Source organism: Dipteris shenzhenensis, chromosome 6, assembly GCF_047967505.1.
Source record: "Dipteris shenzhenensis isolate YYH24624 ecotype China chromosome 6, Dip_SZ_1.0, whole genome shotgun sequence".
NCBI lineage: Eukaryota > Viridiplantae > Streptophyta > Polypodiopsida > Gleicheniales > Dipteridaceae > Dipteris > Dipteris shenzhenensis.
Window position 1 is genome coordinate 10,071,151 of NC_141601.1, and position 10,672 is coordinate 10,081,822.

Sequence of the window (10,672 nt, forward strand, 5' to 3'; positions counted from 1 at the left end):
AGGACTCTTCACCCCCCTTTTCATGTGTAGTATTACTTGCCTTACCAGAAAGGCAGTCATGAAGGACTCAGAGGAGCTACCAGCCCCCTTAGACCATGCTTCACCGACATCAGACTAGGAGGGGACACAACAGTTTCAGACCGAGGAGAACCCAAATGAGGAGATACAGAACAAAGTGCAAGCTATCCTTATACTGACAGCATGTTTGATGAGCGCCTTCAAAGCTAGGAAGAAAAGAGTCTTCCATCATCCAGCCAGAGTTCCGCCTCCCACTTCTAGACTGATGCATTCACAGCAAGAAACATAGAGGGAGGGCGTTTCAGTTCTCAACCTGTAGATACTCCAAGACCAACTACCAAATCCCCAAACTCAAAGGGAGGAACTAGTCAAAAAGTCATTAGAGATGCTGAAGTCTTACCACCAATGCACCCATGACAATCTCAACATCAGGATCAACAGCCTAAAACTAAGAAGGGCCCACCTTTTAAAGGTAAGGTTGCAGCTTTCTTGGATGAAGACAAGCTGGAACAGTCAATTGAATGGCTAGAATCTCATGCCCTGATTGGTTACTTGCCTAGCCCTAGGCCCCCCACTGCTTTCCTAGAAGGTTGGCTTAGAAATAACTGGATTAGAAAAGGGCTGGTAGTTACCAGTGTTAGATTTTTAAGAAAAGGATTCTTTTTCTTTCTTTTTGAAACAGAAGACATGGCTTGGAAGGCCCTCCACCATGCTTTATGAACTATTAGGCATCAACCTTTATATGTTGAGTTTTGGTCTCAAGATTTTAATCCTAACAAACTAAGATCTGCCTTTGTTCCTATATGGTCTGCCTTTCTCCCTAGTTAACCAAGCTCCTAACTTGTGTAGAAGCTTAGGCCAAGTTATAGATGTTGAAAAGGAGTAGTTTATCAATCCCAAAGGTCACCCTCAGGTCTATGTTAGATTGGATGTTGCTGAGGAACTTCTTGAAACCCTGGTGATAGTAAACAGGAATGGAAGTGTTTTTATGGAGCAGCCCCTTGTCTACAAGAATCTCCCTAATTCCTGCTTTCTATGTGGACTTTCAAGTCACACAATCAAAAGCTGCCCACTAAAAGAAATGGCCCCAAATCAGTACAGGAGCTAGCCCAATAGCAGCCCATTCCCCCCCCAAAGCCAAAGTGGATTGTCAAAGGTAAGACAAAAAATCAGGACTTGGTGAAGGCAGGTGAAGTGGAGACATAAATCAAATTTGTCAAACAGACAGAGGTGCAGAAGACACCTACTTTCTAGAAAAGGAGAGGGTAACCTTCCCTTTGGTTACAAATAACACCTTTGAAGCTCTCATAGACAAAGAAACTAAAGAATGGATCCAAGATGCTCAAATGGTTGAAGCTGAGATTAAATCTGGATGGTCTAGAGAGTTTGAAGAGGATGTAAACCAGGTTGATGCCAGCATGAGTGAGTCAGAGCAAGGAGACTCTAAGGAAGAACTCCCCCTAGCTCAAATATAGAATAACCTTCCTGGGCCTTCAGCTAAACCTCAAGCTACCACTATTAACAAAAGAAGAATCTCCCAGGTAAAAAGCCAGAGTGCCCCACCCATGACCCCAATCACAGGTGGATTGCCTTGGTCTACAGGATAAAAAGCCTCTGCTTTATAGTAGTCTCAGTGTGTGCTCCCACAGGCTCTCTGGAAAGGAGGATTACATGGGACTCAATGATGAACTTAGGGAGTGATTGCATTATCCTAGGGGACTTCAATACGATTGAGTCTACTAGAGATAGATGGATGGGTTCAACACTCAGGGGTTCTAAATTTTAGCTGTGGGAAGAGGTCAAAGATTCTCTCCAAGTAATAGACATTGGGACTCCTAGTATTTTTACTTGGAGCAGTAGATAGGTAGGGGACTTAAGAAGAGAAGCTAGGTTAGACAGAGTTTACTTGGCTCAATCACTGATTGATCAAGCTCTAGATATTAAGCAAGTCACTTTTTCCTCTCTTACTCTCTCTGACCACAAACCAGTGTTGGCTTCTCTAGACATGGGTATTGGAAAGAGAGGTAACTCCTGGTTCAAGGCTGACCCTTCCCTCTTCAAATTGTAGACTGTTCAAAAATAGATAATAGAGAGTTGGAGCTCCTCTTTTAGAGCAGCTGACTCTAAGGCACAAGGATGGAAAGATGCTATTGAAAAGGTACATACAATACTCAAGGATGCCAAAAAGAACAAAGAAACTATTAGAGCCAAAAGGATGGATAAACTGAAGAAAGACATTGAGGAGCTAGAAGAAAGGGCTAGATGCAATGACACCAATGCCCAACAACACTTGTTGCTCAAAAGGAAAGAAATCAGAATCCAAGAGCAGATTAAACTGCATAATGCCAACATATATTTCAGAGAGTGGTGGGCAGGCAAGATAGACAGGCCAACCAAAGAAAACTTCAGGAGGATCAGAAAAAAAAGAAAATAGGAGGAAATACCTTTGCTGCAAAACGAAGATGGAGAGCTAGCCCTTTTAGAAACAAAAAATATGGAGATAATTGTCAGCCATTTTAGAAACTTGCTTAGCATAGTGGATCTAACAGACCACAATGTTTTAGAGGCAAGACTTAAGTGTCATACAGCTAGGCAACCCTCTGTTTCTAACTTAGACAGAAATCAATTAGAAGCAGTTTTTTCCCTTAAAGAGCTCAAAGAGGCTATTTTTGCAATGTCTGATGGAAAAACCATTGGAGAGGATGGACTTTCTGCTAAATTTTATAACTTTTTTTGGGATACTGTTGGTCCTTCTCTACTAGAAGTCTGGAATGAGAGTATTCAATTGGGGCTACTCCTAGAGCATTTAAATGGGGGTGTCATCAAACTTATTCCAAAGGAAGGGGATGGAATAGTGTTAAAAAATTGGAGACCCCTAACTATGCTTAACTATTCTTACAAGATATTTGCTAAAGCAATGGCCTTGAGACTCAAACACAAAATGGACAAGTGGATTCTAGAAGAACAAAAAGGATTCTTAAAGAACAGACACTTGTTGGAGGCAATTATCAATCTCTGTGAAGGTTGTGCACATGCTGAGGAAACAAAACAGGAGATTTGTCTAATTAAAATTGATTTTGATAAGGCGTATGATAGACTCAACTGGGACTTTCTTCTGCAGTCCCTCAATAGCCTAGGTTTGGGGAAGATTTTCATATCCTATGTAGCCTTGCTACTTTCCAATGCCTCTACAAAGGTTTGTGTTAATGGGGAGATATCTCAAAGTTTTATGCTAAAAAGATCCATTAGACAAGGGTGCCCTCTTGCCCCTCGCTTATTTTCAATTGCTACTGACGCCTTGGGGTGGCTGATTAAAGATCAAGTAGTAGCAGGAGAAATCAAAGGCATAGAACTCCCCTCAGGAAACCAGCTGGTCAATCAACAATTTGCATATGACACCACCCTCACAATCAGAAACACAGATGTGGACATCCAAAGGGAAATGGAGTGCATGGACATTTTTCGCATAGCATTTGGGTCAAGGATTAATCACACTAAAACAGGGTATGCTATATTAATAGGGGACAATGTAAATTTATTAGACCCAAGCTGGGATGCAAAAAGATACCTCATGGTCAGATATTTAGATTGCTTGGTATCCCCATGGGTTTCAATGTCAAGATGAAAGACAGATGGGATTGGTTCCTAGAGAAATTCAAAAAGAAGCTAAACAGTATCAGGGGGCTACACGCAAACCTGGTAGGGAGAAGAGTTGTCCTAAATCACTGTATCTATCCAATGGCTATTTTCTATCTCTCCTGTTGGTGCCTCCATCCAAAGCAGGACTAGAAAATTTCATAAGAGTATGCAGATCCTTCCTATGGGGTGGGAGTGACACTAGAAGAAGGATTGCTAAAATTAAATGGGTTTTTTGTACTAGGCCAGGAAAAGAAGAAGGGTTGGGGGTAATAAATATCCAATTGGCTACCTATAAACTAGCTATCACGTGGGTAATAAAAGCAATTACCACTCCTTATAGAGATTGGGCTAACCTTCTGCTCACGAACTTTAAACATGTTAGACCTCTTAGAGCCCCAAGATGGAAAGACTACTCTATTTTGGCAACTATTGGAAACCCAGAGCCTTGCTTTACCAAAGGAAGCCAAGTGTGGAAATCCCTTCGGGGAGCCTTTGAACAGATTAAATGTTTCATCGCACTCACAGGGAAAGGAAGTTACATGACTCTAGATTCCATATGGGTTTCGACTTTTTTTCCAAGGCAGCAACTAAGTGATAATGATTTTTTAAGAGCTTAGCACTTGGTAAAGAAGGAGGTTTCTAGCTGGGGTGATCTTTGGGACAGGAACAACTTCATATGGAAAACTTGGCAAAGAGAGTTCAGACTACAAATGCAGATCAAGAGCTGGTCATGAGAAGAGTGCACCTGTGGGAGGGGGATATTTCTTGGAAGGGAGGTAGGGTACTTGACTTCTCCAGAGAGTTTGGGTGGGTTGGCAGCTCATCTCTTTTACCAATACCCACACCCTTAGAAGGCATAGAGGAGGTTGTCTCTAAGCTAAACAAATGGTGGCGTTGTTTTTATAATACCAAAAAGTGGGCCCTCAGATTTGAGTTGATATGGAATAGAGAGATTCTAGAGAAAATGTCTACCCTAATATGGCTAACCTTGCATAAGGGAGTCTGGACCAATAGTAGAAGTCTTAGCATTAGAAAGGGGGATGGCACTTGCAAATGCTGTGTGGTAAACAGAGAATATATTTTTCACCTCTTTATTGCTTGCCCAAGAGTAAGAAAGGTTTGGAAACATGTGCAAATCAGAATTGGGGAGCCCATAAACTAGAAGGCCATACTATAGGGAGATGCCCTCAAAACGTCTTACTTCTGCCAAATGGTCACTTATCAGAGCCCATGCCCTATGGTTTATTTGGATCTCCATGAATGCTTGTCAATTCAATGATGAACTCATGCATGTTGACCACCTCTTTAGCAATTGGTATGATTGTTTTCTGCTAACTAACTGAACATCCTCTATTGTGCCTCAGGCAAAGTTTCTTATGGACCAGGAGTTCCATAAGTACAATGATCAGATCACTCAAATGCAAGCTGAATTGGCTGACCACACTCAAGGGGTAGGCAAATGTTCAAGTGCTAAGCTTGACATGCAGTCACAACTCCTCCCTCCACTATGCCTTGTCAAAGAAGGACCAGCTAAGTAGACTTCACCAACTGGATCTTTCTCTCCACTTAATCATATCATGTACACATGCTACTGCTAAAGGATCCAATGATGAACGATGGCACATGTGTAACTCTTTGCTTTTTTTTGCTAAGAACCATAGTTATCTACCTCCTCCTTGGACTGAGATTTATAGTGTGAGACTGTTCAACTAGGGAAAGTTAAGTTACTAGTATTATCTCCTCTTATGTATAGAAAGAGGATTTTTTGTATGCTGGCAGCCCTCATTAGAGGTAAACCTTTCTGTCATTTCTTTAACAACATTGTATAGATGATCAAAATATAAATAAATTTTTTTCTTTAATAGCATTGTACAGATTGGACACCTATCATGCAAATAGCAAGTGAATTTCAAATAAGAAAAAACCATTTAAACACCGTGTGCAGATACCAGTTCCCAATCCATCCCATAGCAGCAAGGACAATCCATCGTGCACAAGGTCTATCCATGGACTCACTCGCTTTTGATCCAAAGTACATGAGAGCACACGGCCTCGTCTACATAGTCAAGAATACGTGTCCCATCATTTCTCTACTTGATTTAACCTTTGGAAAGAAAACACATCAAAGTAGATTCAGTGGTTCTAGCCAAAATTCAACGGCTCTCAGACACACGAATGTGGAATACCACACAAATAGATTTTCATGAACAACCTCCAGAAACAAACTCATTGCAATCACTCAACACCAGGTCATTTTGTGCACATCAAAACAAAATTGTTGCTACTCAAAGCATGCTCAGTGCCATGGTTCTCTGCCTCCAAGAGCTTCACACATCAGCAAACCATGGCACGGCAATCCCAAGCTTTAATCATTGTCATGGTACTAAAGGATTGGGCATAGAAACATACTACAAGGGTGGAGTTGCACTCATACATGAACTATTTGTTTTCAAAGATAGTATCGAGTGTCTCCTAACAGTCCTATCAAGTCCTCGCATCGGACCACTAGCCATTGTCAATGTCTACAAGGCCCCAAGGGCTTCATCAGGAGCACTGCTACAAACCCTTGACATGGTATTTCTGCCACTCCCTATTATGTCATGGGCGACTTCAACATATGTTATCAAAGAACAGGTCCCCACAAAGCAAGCTCATGAGATTCATGCAACCAAAAAACATGCAATAGCTCATACACATCCCAACGACAATGAACGGCACTGCTTTGGACCATATTTGGGTGAAAAAAGATTCTCTTAATGACTCCAAGCATGGGACAAACTACATCTACTGGTCTGACCACTCACTCATTTACACCACAATAACAAAACCATATTCTGGGAGGCCCTTTGAATGTAATTCATCTTGTTTGTGTGTAAATAGTTTGATTATCTGATAGTTTTGTATAGGAAGTGGAATTCTAACTTTAGAATTATAAATTTTAGAAAAGCAGTTGAAATTTGGATGAAGAGCTGATGGTCAAATATTCTGTGGGGGATTTATGGTAGTGATTTTGAAAATTTTCATTCTCTTCTCACGTCATCATCGTCATGTGGAGTGGCAACCTAATCCAATACAATGCAATAGGCATACTGAACATCAATATACACTCAATGGCGGACTAGGCAATGTAGGCAAGAAGCCCATAATGGATCGGTGTCTACTATCTGGATGAGTAATCCGTTGTGCCCTCCCGAGTCGCTACCCAACGTCTAATGAGCACCACTATAACTCTAGTTAGTTGCACCCCTGGTTTGAAAATAGAGGAAATGTCAGTGAGTGTGATCTATGTGCTTGTCCTTTGTCGAGTGTGCCTCATCTCCGTCTCGAGTTCTCTACCTCTCTTTCTCATCGTAGCTGGGATAGCAACCTGCTCTGACTGGAAGAACTCTGTGATCAAACTCTGGGATGGGCTAAGCATGGTCCCCTGCTCCAGTATCCTTGATTTGATGAGATGATCTCTATGCCAGGTTTTTCATGAATAAAAGTTGCCAGGCATCTCTGATCTGGGTATAAGAGGAGTCTGGAGAGGCCCTCGAATCTATCTCTGAAAAGGCAATGGTATCATCCACGAATCTCATTGTAGATTGTGCAATAGAAGAAAAAGTGCTCCTTTGACTCCACCTCATGGCGCTCACACAATGTGCAGATGTGACTCTCCTTGGGTATCCCCTCTACTCGCTCGCTCTCTATACGGATTCGGTACAATGACACATGTAACTTTCCAATGTTTCTTTAGATCTAACTCTATGATGCACCACCAACCGTGATCTCTTCATAGAGCGATCTACTACTTCCCACCAGAGACCTCATATTTTGGCAGGTAGTAGGGGAGGAGGCTGAGACATCACCATATACACCCCTCTACCATAATATCATGGATTTCTCGAGCCGTGGAGATGTTCTCCTAGTGGGGGACTTCAACAGAAAGATAGGAGCATGCTAGGTGCCACTACTAGATTTTTCAGAGGATATTGTTTTACTTCTTGACATTAATCTGGTTGAAACTGACATATCACAAGTATCTGCTGTGATAGACGAGCCCCTATCACTTCTTATAGACATGCACTACTAGATCTAGGTACGGCACACAATCTCATTATCTACTCTTGAGCGATGGCCCTCCTACAACAGTGGCTACACTTGCGGAGGGGGATCTAGCATAGTTGATTATATCTTGGGATCCCCTGCCTTTAGATCACACATCATAAACTTCTCCATTTCACCACCTCCACCTAGGGCTGATACACATATCTCTTCTTCAATATCACCACTCCTTGCCTAACTCTACCACTCACCACACCACCTACCTATACTACCTATCATGACATACACTTTGACCAAGGCCTCTCACCTATATACTCTACATGGCTCTACACTCTACTCACCTATATTGACCACATACCCTCCTAAAGGACCGGGCAATAAATGTTGTAGACAAACCATGAATGATGCAAGGTGTTTTGAGCTTAGAAGGAGCTACTAGACAAGATTCTTTGAAAAGTTTAAAAGAAGATTCAATTTTAGGCATTACACTTGGCCATGCATGAAAATCACTCTTTCTTTTGTCCATATCTCAACACTGGTCTATAAGGGGGCATGATTCAAAAGAGCTTGTGAAGTTTTGAGACCTATCCAAGCAGCTTTCATGGAGGTTGAGGTGAGATATCCTTTGGAACAATGCAAGATGGTGGAAATGATGCAGCTTTGAAGAAACAATTAGTTCATACTTTGTTTTTTGTAGTTGTGTTGTTTTCTTTTGCTGCATTGTTTGAAAATGTTGAAATTTTTGTTTATATTAAAAGAAACTTTCATGAAAATTGAGTTAATAGAGCTTTCTTACAAGAAAGAGCAGTCACTACACTCTTGTTATGTATAATTTTCTCCAAAAGATTGTTTTAAATAGAGTTTGAGATGTTTGGTAGATTATAATTTGTTTTGGAGCAAGATCCATCAACTTTAGCCTCCTAGAATGCAAGAGGGGCCACTGAGAACTAGGTACTATTCATTCATAAGTTTTTGATTTATTTTTACATTTGATAGTTTAACAATAGTATTTAGATGTGATTGTGTTGTTTATTTATGATTTTTGAAGTAAAATGTGCCTCTAAATTTGCTATATGCAAGTCAATGTATTTAATGTTTGTGTGATATCTTTGTATGTGATATTAGTTTTGTTTTCTATCAATTTAAAATGTATTAGTTTTCTGCAAAAGATTGTTTGAAATAGATTTCAAGATGTTTGGGAGAATATAAATTTTTTTGGAGCAAGATCCATCAACTGAATTCAGCCTCCTGGAAAATACAAGAGGGACCACTTAGAATCAGGTACTGTTCATTCAAAAGTTTTTTATTTATTTGACATTTGACAATTTAAAAATGTTTGTAGTATTCAGATGTGATTTGTGTTTGTAGTTGTTTATAATTATGAAGTCAAGTGTGCCTCTACATTTGTGTTTGTAGTATTCAGATGTCATTGTGTTTCTAGTTATTTATGATTTACAAAGTCAAGTGTGCCTCTACACTTGCTAAATGTAAGTCAATTTATTGTAATATCTTTGTATGTGATATTAATTTTGTTTTCTATCACTTTACCATGTATATGTGTTGATGTTATTGATATTATATTTTAAAGCATGTTGATCTAATTAGTTTTCAATTTTGATTTATTTTACATGCAATAGTTTAACAATGTTTGTGATCTTTAATTGTATTATGTGTTTTAATTGTATTATGTTTGTGTACTTAATTGTATTATCTTCTATGTAATTTACTAAGTTAAATGTCTTACTATGTTTTTCATCATTTTATTTATTATTTACATGATCTATGTATGTGATATTAGTTTTGTGTGTTGAATATATATGTTGTTATTATATTAGGTGTAAAGTGTATGAAACCCTAGAGGCCCTCAAGAAAAGCAAAAGAAAAAGGTGGACATCCATTTTCAAATTGATGCAGAAAATGCACCATTTCTAAAGAGGAATGAATCCTCCGTGGTGAGTGAAAGTGATTTGGTATCTCTTCAAAGTCAAGGAAAAACACACATGGATCTATGGTTAGATGGGAAGATATATCTAGTAGATCCACAAACTTGTCAGGCCCCTCAATTCCATGGGTTGACCAATTGTGAATGAAAAATGGTATGATGGAATAAAGAATAAAAATGGAGAATTATAGGAAAAGGTTTGAAACATTAGATGCTCACTTGGGAGAGCACACTTAAATTGTAATTCACTTATAGATGTAAAACACAACTCTTAAAGATGAGATCAAGAAAATGGAAAAAACATTAGCATTCATTTAGGATACCCCTATGAGTCCAAGACTTTGTAAGAGGAAATTGCATCCAATGGATGTAATATCCAAAAAAGGTGGTCAATAGCAGCGTCAAGTGAGAGCTTGTAGGATTGTTTCAGAACTCATGTCTATCCATGATGAACACTCCTATGGATTTGTAAAGGTCATTGTTCGGTGACAAAGATGAAGAAGCTGGCACCTCAAGTCAACAAGAAGCACAAGACACCCCACTAGAAAAGGGATTATAGTTGGACACTACATCTAATACCCTTCGTGATGAGGCAAAAAAGGTATGTACCTTTAATAGCTTAGGGTTTAGGGTTTATTTTCATAATTTGATTAATGTCATCTATATACTTTGGTAAATTCTATTTTAAATGCAAAATCCATGCTCTGTCTTCAACCAGTAGGGAATTAAAACTAGGGTATAGGGCTTAGTATAGCAAAACCCAACAATTCATAAATATTTTGGTGGAAAACTAGAAGATCATATTCCCAACCCTGGTCACATGATGTCGGATTTCATGCTTCCATGGCTTGTCTAGTGCTAGAAATTCACCCTATGCACTAGCATTGCCATTGGAGCACCTGGGTTCGAGGAAAATCCAAAAGGAAATTGCTCACTTGGAACCCTAAATTTTAAGGTTGGAATATTATCTTCTAGTTTTCCACCAAAATAATCTTCCACCATATAGAATACATTAATGTTTAAGATTTT